Source organism: Phyllostomus hastatus, unplaced genomic scaffold, assembly GCF_019186645.2.
Source record: "Phyllostomus hastatus isolate PE091 unplaced genomic scaffold, TTU_PhHast_1.1 phas_scaffold_501, whole genome shotgun sequence".
In the NCBI taxonomy this organism is placed as follows: domain Eukaryota; kingdom Metazoa; phylum Chordata; class Mammalia; order Chiroptera; family Phyllostomidae; genus Phyllostomus; species Phyllostomus hastatus.
Window position 1 is genome coordinate 36,234,594 of NW_025334033.1, and position 10,852 is coordinate 36,245,445.

Here is a 10,852-nt window from a genome sequence, read left to right on the forward strand (position 1 = left end):
GATGGCGGCTGGAAGGAGACAACAGTGACGTGGGCTTAGGAGGAACCAGGGGGGTACAAGGGTGAGAATGGCAGGGGGCAGGCTGTGGGGAGCAGGCAGAAAAGGCCGACTCAGCTGCTGAAAGATCTGTGTCGCCTAGCGGCGACAATGGCAGTTTTCTCATAGCAGGCAGGACCTCGCTCTCAAGACTCACCTGATCACTTGTGAGTGGAGATAGGGCCTGACATCCTTGAAGCCCCCTTTACACCCAGCCCCTCAGAAGCTGCTGGAACCAAGGTGCCCCAGTCCAGCTCTGCTGGAGCAAATAGACCTCAAGCCTCTATATCTTTGACCTCACTTTCTGCTAACAAAATATAGCTTCATTCATAAGGATGTTTCTATAATTAAACAGTAGAAATAAATGAGAATGGGGGTAGTTTCTACAGAGGTTAACTCTTCAGAGCCCATAATGACTTTAAAACCCTCCACACGTTAAAACCCTCTGGGTCATTTCCATAGGGGTGGATCCCGGGAACCGATGCTTCCTCCCTCCACGTAAACACCGCCCTGCAGCCCCATGGCCACAGCTCCTTACTGCACAGGGCAGGGAACCCCACAGGTGTTTAGATCTAGAGCTCACGAGCTAAGAATGGACTCCACATTTTTTAATGATTGAAAAAATAAAAAACGTATTTCATGACACATAAAAGTTACATGAGATCCAAACTTCAATGTCCTTGAGCAGTTACACAGCACTGGGGCACAGTCACACTCGTACGTTCACATATTGTCTGTGGTGACACTCACACTACGGCGGTGGCAGAGTTGAGGGCAGCTGACCCTTGAACGCATGGGTTTAGACTGTGTGGGTCCATTTATATGCAAATTTTAAAAAAATATACAGCTGACCCTATGTACCCCTGGGTTTAACATTCGTAGGTTCAACCAACTGCGGACTGAAAACTGGTATTTGCACTGTGCACTTGGGAGGCCAGCGACACGGAGGGCTACCTGTGTGTGCGGTCGAGGCCACGCTGCGGAGGGCACTCGAGCACCCTTGGATTTGGTATCCAGTTCCCCACCAATGCTGAGGGACAGCTGTAGCTACGTCTTGAAGGAGGGAGAAGTTATACACAAATTTTCCACTTTTCGGGGTTGGCACTCCTAACCCTTAGGTTGTTCAAGGGTCAACTGCAGTTTCGACAGCAACGGTGTGAGCAACCAAACCTGACATGTTTACTGTGGGCCTTTTGCAGGGAAAGTTTGCCAAACCCATGATCTGGAAGGCCTGTGAATTACAGAGAATAAAATGCAAAACATTCAGGCCAAATAAGTTTAGATAAGAGCAATGATTCTTTTATTTTATCCAAGATTTCATGCACTTCACTTTTATCCTTTTGTTTCCCCCAAACATTACTTTAGTTGTGACATTCAAGGATATTTCAAATAACCGTTAACCTATTTTGGATAGGGTCCTGTTACCCTACACTTACCCTATTTTCCTGGCCCCTTATTTGCAGATAAAACTGTAGATACATTTTTAAGTTTTAACAAAGTAAGTACAAGCGCAATTTTTTAAAAGTCAAATAGTGACAGAAAGCTTATAATTTCAACCAAAGTCTTCCTCCATCTCCCCACCTAAGGAAACGACACCTTAAAAGTCATTTAGCTGTTCCTCCTGTAGTCACTGAACTAGAAACTGTGCTTCACGGCTCTTTCTTGATGCACCAGTTGAGCTGTTACCTAAATTGTGTCCCCAAACTGAGGTTATCTCCCAGTTTCTCGTTAACTCGGGAATCAGTGCTGACGTGATGACTGTGTAAATATTTGTCAGAGACAAGTCGTGCTCCATGGTTCCATTTCTACCTCACACTTCATTTTGTGGTGTCCCGTGTATTAAAAGCTAAGAAGGGGACTCTGTGTCCCAGAGATATCAGAAGCTCTGGGCCTTCAATAACGATCCTCCCTCAACTCGGCACACTGCCTCTTATCAGAGCACGCACACGTCTATAGAACAGGTTATGAAACACGGACACTGCTTGAAAAAGAAATAGTCCATTCAGAATTACAGGAATTCAGGTCTGAACTTCCCTTCCAAGTTATGTCTCATGTGGCTTTTACATAAGGTAGAGTCTGGGCTTTTGGTTTTCACTTCTAAGGGAAAAGAGTAAGAGGAAAGGGGTGAGGAAGACAGTTCTGCACCCCTCGTTTTGTCTGCTCACAGAAGACTTTATCGAATAACAACTTCCCCCACACTTCCCTCCTCCCCACTCCAGTCTCTGATGTTTAAAAGAATGAGGGATCCCATGACCCACAGTCCACCTGCCCCTCCTAGAATGAGATGCTAAGACTTAAAAGCATTCTCCATGAGAACCAACCAAGTGTCCTGCCCAACCTCAGAGCTTTGTTCGGTGTGAGCCCAAGAGATACACATGGACAATGGATCAGAATCTGATATCTCTGGATGGAAGAACTCTAAAAATTACAACCTAAAGCACCTGTGGTGGATTCACATACTGTGGATTCAGAACCAACTTATAAACAAGAGCTTTCTTATAACAGACGATGCTGCAATGAGTAAACTTGTACACAAATGTCACTTTCATGCATTTGCAAACACATGTAGACGATAAATGACCAAAAGTAGAATCTTTGGGGCAAAGAAGATATGCATTTATCAACGTGTTAAATGACAAATATGCATATAAATGTGTATATCTAGGGTCTTTCACAATCTGACCTTCTTTGCTTATATTCCACAAATGACTTCTAGATCTAAAATGTGCATGGCTACATGGCTACATTACATTGCACTTTCTATGCATTGTACATGTTAATTTTTCCAGGCTAATTAGGGAAGTGTTTATCATAAATTGTGTTTCTGGCCCGGTAACCCACCACCCCCAGGCTCCACTTGTCTGAGGATGGTCCCTTCGCATTCTGCCCGCCATCTCTCGCTCTCCCCCACGCCCTCGTTTACATCCCTCTATTCCAAGTTCACCCCTTTGTCGTTATTTATAATCTCCTGAATCTCAAGTTCGGCAGTGCTCTGCCTTGAGCAGAATTGATAGCTTATAAGGAAAGGAAGATCCCCTCGGACTCGCTGTAGTCCAGTAAGAATCCCCACCCTACGACAGGAGCTGACACGCCACAGCGACTCGGGTCACCCTGGCTGGGGACGAGCGGGAAGAATATGCTCATTTCTCAGACAGGCAGCGAGAGACAGAGAGGGCCCCTCCTCCCCGTGATTTCCTCCAATGAATAAAATAATTTCTCATTAAACTAGGTTTAGAAAAGGTACATATCCCTTTCGATCAAATTCCTTTTAGAGATCATTTTAGCGAAAATCTTCCAGTCTGCTCTTAGCCAGAAAATCCCACTAAACAAAATTGCCTATTGCCTCAACCCCATGAGTGGTGTTTCTATGAAGTTACTACCAGCTCTGTTAAAGACAAAAGTCTCTATGCTTATTGCATTTAGTAGCTTCAGTGATTTGATTTTTGCTGAAAATAATGTTTTGAAGTATTGGACAACCAGAGAAATGAAAGAAACGTCTGCCCCATATTCTCTAGGAGAGTATTTTCAGTACTCTTTGAGACCCAATTTGATAATAAATGTATGAAAAGATTTAACATAGGGAGAGAACAGTGAAAATGTCTACCTAGAAATATACTTCATTTTTAGAATGATACTCAATTCAGGTAATACCTTACCAGGAAGGAAACTGAAATATCAAGAGTCTTCTTAAAATGTGAAAAGCAGGGTGTGTGATTATAGTAAGGCAATACAGTGGGTCCTCATGGTGTTGAAATTGTTCAGTATTTTGACTGTGGTGGTGGATACACCGACCCACACAGGTTATAAAATTATATAAAACAACACACACACACACACACATACACACAACACACAAGTAAAACCGGGGGAATCTGAATGAAATTAGTGAATGGTATCAATATCAACACCCTGGTTGTGATATTATGTCATAGTTTTGCTAAATGTAGCATTGGGGGAAACCCAGCAAAGTACACAAGATATCTCTGTGTAGTGCTTCTTACAGCTGCATGTAAACCTACAATTATCTCAATAAAATTTTCTGTTTTTAAAAATTTTTTAAATGTGGGCATGCCAAGATAAATGAGTTGAAAAGGTACTCCTAAGAAGAAATTAATCTGTGTGCTGTAAAATGTTCAGCTGTAAGACAGTTACGTGTAAGAGGCTGTGGGCACCCTGCAGGGGTGGGGGCAGGGTGGAGGGCTCACCAGAGTCTACCCACTCTGGTTCCCTAGGGGAGGGGGAGGGGAAGAGGGGAGTGGCTCTTTTGTCCCAGTAAATCCATATCTAGAGCCCCATCCTTGGGAAACCGAGATGTCTACTGTAGCATTAGTCATAATAATAAAAACTGGAAACAACCAAAAAATTTATCTTTATGAAAATGATCGACACGGTGTGACATTTCTGCATGAAATGTCACACGACCATTTACACAGAGCTACAAGACCTACCTGTAAAGATACCAAGATAAGCAATGGAACGGCTGCGTGCACTGCAGTTTCCAAAGGGCTGCAGGCAGTCGCAGGGGAAGAAGGGAGCGAAGACTGCGGAGCACGTATCCAAGTGTTAGTAATGAGCTCCAAAGAGAAATCTGAGACAATCTGAGAGAAGGTCAATGAGAATGGGCACAGTATTAAGTGTAACAATGGGAGTGAATGTGCGTGTGAGTGTGTAAGTCCATCCTTACCCTTGATCCATTAGTGCTACACACTCAAGTAAATACAGGTAAAATGATATGTCTAGATGGACTTGCTCTAAATACAACTAGAGATTTGCTTTGTTTTATTTTACTTAATTTTTAAATTGTGTAAATAACGTGCACAATTCAAAAACTAGAGTAAAACAAAGGTTAACAGTAGTTATCTCTGGGCTATGTAATTCTGGGTACCTAGTGTTTTTTTTTTCTTTCTTATGGCTTACTGTATTTTCTGTTTCCTTTAAAGAACAAATATAAAAATCAGGGAGGGCCCTGGATGGTATAGCTCGTGGATTGAGCCCAGGCCTGTGAAGCAAAGGGTTGCCAGTTCAATTCCCAGTTGGGGCACATGCCTGGGTTGCAGGCCAGGTTCCCAGCAGGGACACATGAGAGGAAACACATTGATGTTTCTCTCCCTCTCTTTCTCCCTCCCTTCCCCTCTCTCTAAAAATAAATAAATAAAATCTTTTTAAAAAATCAGGGAGGAAAAGAAGAATATGCTTAGAAAAATCAGACCAGAGAGCTAAGTTATTTATACACAGGTAATTGCAGCGCTGATTACATTAATCTGGAGACAGTCCCCTCTAAGAGGCAATTTACCTTTAGACTTATCAGCTGAGTGGTAGCAGACACTCGCACAGTGGGTGGAGGGACCGACTGCTCACAGGCTGATCCACACAGCGGTTCGCCTGGTGAATCACCTGGGCTTGAGCCCAGTGGCTTCCTCATGGGCTTCACAGGTCTGATGATTGTATCTAAGCTAGTGATTTTCAGCTGGGGGAGCCCACCAGGATAACCGAGGGCGATTACAAACACGGACTAGGTCTTCCTAGGGTGCAGGCACACGCACAGTCTAAAAGTTCCCAGGTGATTCTGAGGGGTGTACGTGGTCAACAATCCCTGACTTAAACAAGCAAACAGATGTAATTACTTATAATATATAAATAATTTTGTGTGTAAATGAATTTTCTTGTATCCGCCATCAGTATTTTTGGAAGTACATGTAAGAAGATGGTAAAAAACAGTGACTTGGGGAGGGGAACTGGGTGGCTAGGGACAGAGGGAAACTTCTCACTGTATATACCCTTTCATGCTTCTCATATTTCATGTGAATGAATGTATTACTTGGTCAAAAATGGTGAACAGTGAAAGAAAACCAGACTTTAAAAGAGCCTCTGCTGTAGGCACTCAGCTCGTCCAAAGCACTTTTCCTTTGCTAAGGTGGTCAAAGTCTTGTAAAGTGGACCCATTTTTGGCAGTTAGCTAAAAATTCCTGAGAAAGTATCTAACACTGACTTAAAAATAACACCAGACATAATCATCAGGACGGATCTGACATTCGGATAGTTTGAGAAACCACTAACCCCTTCGGAGCTACACCTTCTACCACTAAGAAGTAAATACAGTCAGCCAGGATGGAGAGAGAAGGATTTTCATTTTGCAATTACAGTAAAGCATTTTATAAAATGTCCCTGATAATAACATCAACAATGAAATATCAGAAACAGAAGTCAGGAAAATATCCCTGATGATAGCAGTTGCCTGACCCACCCAAGGGTGGAGGTGAAAGTTAGCTTTTCCTTCACGTCCTTTGGTGCTGTTTGAATTTTGTGCTAAGTACATGTATTACCAGTTTAAAAATAAATTTTTGAAAAGTGAGCCTTTAAGCCTGTGTGACCAGATGGAACTACAGTTGGCCAATGCACACTGCTATCTTAAAGTTGCTCTCAGCAACACTTTCAAGTTCAAAGGGCAAAGCTGACCGTGTACTTCTTCAAAAATCTGATTCCAATTCAAAAGAGCTTGTGGGCAGAAGGTGGTGGGGAGGTACTGGAAAAGATTAACCAGCTGCAATAGCGAACTAGAGAGCTTCTCATGGCCTGAGCCCATTGGCTAACAGAAAGACCAACAGATGGAGAGTCAAAACAGGAGTGCTCTGCTCCCTAATCCAGGGGCAGTGATGCAAGTCATTTAATCTTCCCTGAGCCCCAACCTGCTCACTGATACAATGGAAATGTTCTTTCCTTAAGAAAGCTGTTGATAAAATAATACTCGTGGAAAGGACTATTAAGAGTTTAATATACCCCATTAAAAAATGTAGCACCTTATAACAATTTTTCCAGATTTAACTTTGAGTACAAACACACACACACACACACACACACACACACACAATTTTAAATCTGGAAGATTTCTCTTTCATCCCCCCAAAAACTAAAATGCAAGAAACATGAATTATCAGTATTCAGGACTCGAGGTTTCACCTTGATCTGAATCTTTTTGATAGTGTTCTAGTTAGAAAGGCCATGAGAAATCATTGTTGACCTATTTATACTTCAAGTGCATGTGACACTTTTTGTAGCTATTTTTAAATATTAAGTTTATATGGAAATTCTGTTAACAAAATATTCAAGCATTGACATAAGAAGTCATTCTCCGCCCACCCCTTCATTATGAGGTGATTTTGACAACTGCTGAGCAAGAGGAGGCCAGACTTCAACTGCACATGCTCCTTCCTCACAGGCAAATCACCTTTCAGAAAAAAGCAGGAATGAGAAGTGAGACATTTTGCTTTGGGATCAGTTGTCCTTGGTTAAAGGTACTCATTCAACACATTTTCAAACATGAGAAGATCCAGGAAAAGGAAGGAGAAGAGACTTATCCAAAAATCAGGAGAAAATCAACAAAGCGTAACAGCGACAGCCCCAGAGAACGTTCTCAGGCAGGCCCAAGCATTTCGTCACAGGCCTCCATCCACACAGCCTTCTCCACGCTGCTCAGTGGTCAGCCCACGTCTCTCTGGGCAGCACAGTCAGTTCCAGAAGTCAAAGGTCGGAGCTGTGGACACATTGCTCAAACCAAACAGGAGAATGTAGAAATAAAGGAAACGTGGATGGGCATGGTAGAGCTGTGTAATGCGTGTTCTCCCCTAGGAGTTCTCCCCAGCGGGCCCTGTAAGCACATCATAATTGCACCATTAGGGAGAGGAGAAAGGAGCTGCTTCACTATAAGACTGAGTGTGTCATGTCACTTCCCTCCCCACCCCAGGGCAGCCAGACGCCTGGTGTGCTTCCTCAGGAGGCCATGGAAATGGAACTGAAGAGGTCACACACCCAGGCACTTTGACCATTCAGCTGAAACCTTGGAATTCCCCAGGAAGAGGCCCCCAAGGTGATGCCATGTCTTGGGTGATTCACTATTTCCAGCCGTCTAATAACCCTTCCGCCTTAACTAAAATCTTGGCAGTCAAGGAGCACAGCACACTGTAGCCAAGGGAGTCATGTAGCAGACTGTTCAGAAAGGACAGAGCAACAGCCCCCCACGGCAAAAAAAAAAAAAAAAAAAAAAGGCGGGGGGTATGAATTGTGCCACACCTGGGGGATGAGTGTCACTGAGCTACAGACAAAGAAGAGCTGTGTTCAAGTTAAAGGCTGACCAGTACCCAGCCAACCGAGGCCACCTCAGGAGAAGGGATTTAGGAACATGGAGGAGTGTTGCAACAGGGAATAACCATTTTTTCCTCTGCAAGCAGAAGTTTCTTCACTTCATTCAGACATTCAGGTAGTTGACATTTCTTGGACTAAACATAGGATCTTCAGAAACAAACGACCAAATAATTACAAGGAAAAGGTGAGAAAGAGAGAGCAAGAGGTGACTCCATAGCTTTAAAGGACTTAAAACTCATATCAACCAATGAGCAATTCAAAGAAGAAATTAAAAAACAACTCCATTGCAATGGTGTAGAAAAACAAAATAGGTGATGAACAGGTAGAGGACAGAGGAATTTGGGGGAAGGGAACTTCTCCACAAGACACTGGAACGGCAGATACGTGTCGTTATACAATCATCCAAATTTGTAAAATGTACAACACGAAGAGTGAACCCTCAGGTAAACCATGGACTTTGGGGGATAATGACGTGTCAACGGAAGACAATCGGTTGTAACGAATGTTCCACTCTGGTGAGGGCCGCAGATAACAAGGGGGGCTGTGCACTCGTGGGGGCGGGGGGTACATGAGACATCTCTGTAATTTCCACTCAGTTTTACTGTGAACTCAAAACTTCTCTAAAAAAAGTCTGTTTTTTTTTAAATAATATAATAACTAGGAATAAGCTTAACAAGGGGGTGGGGTTAAAGAGACTTTCACCCTGAAAACCACAAAACATTGATAAAAGAAATTTCAAGACACAGTAAATGGAAAGGTAGCCCACATTCACAAACTGGAAGACTTCATATTGTTAAAATGTCCATACCACCCAAAACAATCTACACATTCGATGCAATCCCTATTAAAATCCAATGGCATTGTTTGCAGAAACAAAAAAATCTAAAATTCATATACAAACTCAAAGCAACTTGAATAGCTAAAATAATCTTGAGAAGAAAAATGAAGCTGGAGGCCTCATACTTCCTGATATCAAAATGTATTACAATGCCACAAGAATCACACTAGTGCAGTACTGGCTACAAATAGATGTATATACCAATGGAGCACAATTCACAGCCCGGAAACCAATCCTCATGTGTCTGGTTAAACGACTGTTGACAGAGGTGCCACAGTGACACAATGGGGAAAGAAAAGTTCCCTCAACAAATGGTGCTGGAAAACCTGGACAAAAATTCCAAAAAAAAAAAAAAAAAAGAAGAAGAAGCTGGACCCTTACCTTACACCATATACAAAAATTAACTCAATGTGGATTAAAGGCCTATATGTAAAAACTAAAACTATATAACTCCTAGGAAAACAACATAGAGGAAAGCTTTATAACACCGGGATGGGTGATGATTTCCTGGATACGAGAGCAAAAACACAGACAACAAAAGCAAAAATTAACAAATGGGAAAACATTAAACTTAAAAACTTCCATGCAGCGAAGAGTGAAAGGCAACTCACAAAATATGAGAAAATATTTACAAACCATTTATCTGACAAGGGGTTAATATATTAAAAAACTCCAACAATTCAACAACAAAAACAACCTACCTGAAACATGAGCCCTGACTGGTGTGGCTCAGTAGGTTAAGCGTTATCCTGCAAACCAAAGGGCTGTCAGTTCGATTCCAGTGAAGGCACATGCCTGGGATGTGGGCCAGTTTCTCATTTGGGGGTGTGTGGGAGGCAGCCCGATCAATGTTTCTTTTGCACATCGATGTTTCTGTCTCTCTTTCTTCCTCCCTTTCCCTCTCTCTAAAAATAAATAAATAAAATCTTTTTAAAAAATGGGCAGGACTTCACTAGACATTTCTCCATAGAAAATATAAATGTTCAAAATACGTATGAAAAGATGCTCAACATCACTAATCATCAGAGAAATGCAAGTCAGAACCACAATGTTACTTCACAACCATCAGAATGGCCACTATCAAAAAAACTGTCCACTAAGTTTTGGCAAAATTATGGAAAACTGGGGACCCTTGTGCACTGTTGGTGGGAATGTAAAACGGTACAGCTGCAATGGAAAACAGTATAGAATTCCTCAAAAAAATTTTGGAAAAGAATTACCATAAAATTCAGCAATGTCACTTTTGCACATATATCCAAAAGAACTGAAAACAGGGTCTTGAGATACTTGCACACTTGTGTTCATTACATTGTTACTCACCAAACCAAGAGTAGCAGCAATCTAAATGTCCACCAGCAGATGGATAAAGTGTGGCCTATACAGACCCTAAAATATTATTCAGCCTTTAAAAAGGAAACCCTCTTATATGCTACAACACGAATGAATCTTGAGACTACTTATGCTAAGTGAAAAAAGCCAGTCACAAAAAGGCAAATGCTGCGTGATTCTACATACGCGGTATCTAAAGTAGTCACACTTGGAAGCAAAGTAGAACAGTGGTGATCAGGGGCTGGGAGCAGGGGGTGGTGGGGCGTTGTTCGATGGGTACAGGGTTTCAGCTTTGTAAGGTAATGGACATCAATGTATGTGGTTACTACCGTACTGTACACCTAAAAATGGTTAAGATGGTAATTTTTGCATTATGTGCTTTTTACAATAAAAAAACAGATATACCAATTGTAATGTATGGGCCCCACTTGTACCTTGATTCAAATAAACTATAAAAAAGAAAACCTCTGAGACAATAGGGGAAAAGTAAATGGTGACTGGATGTTTCAT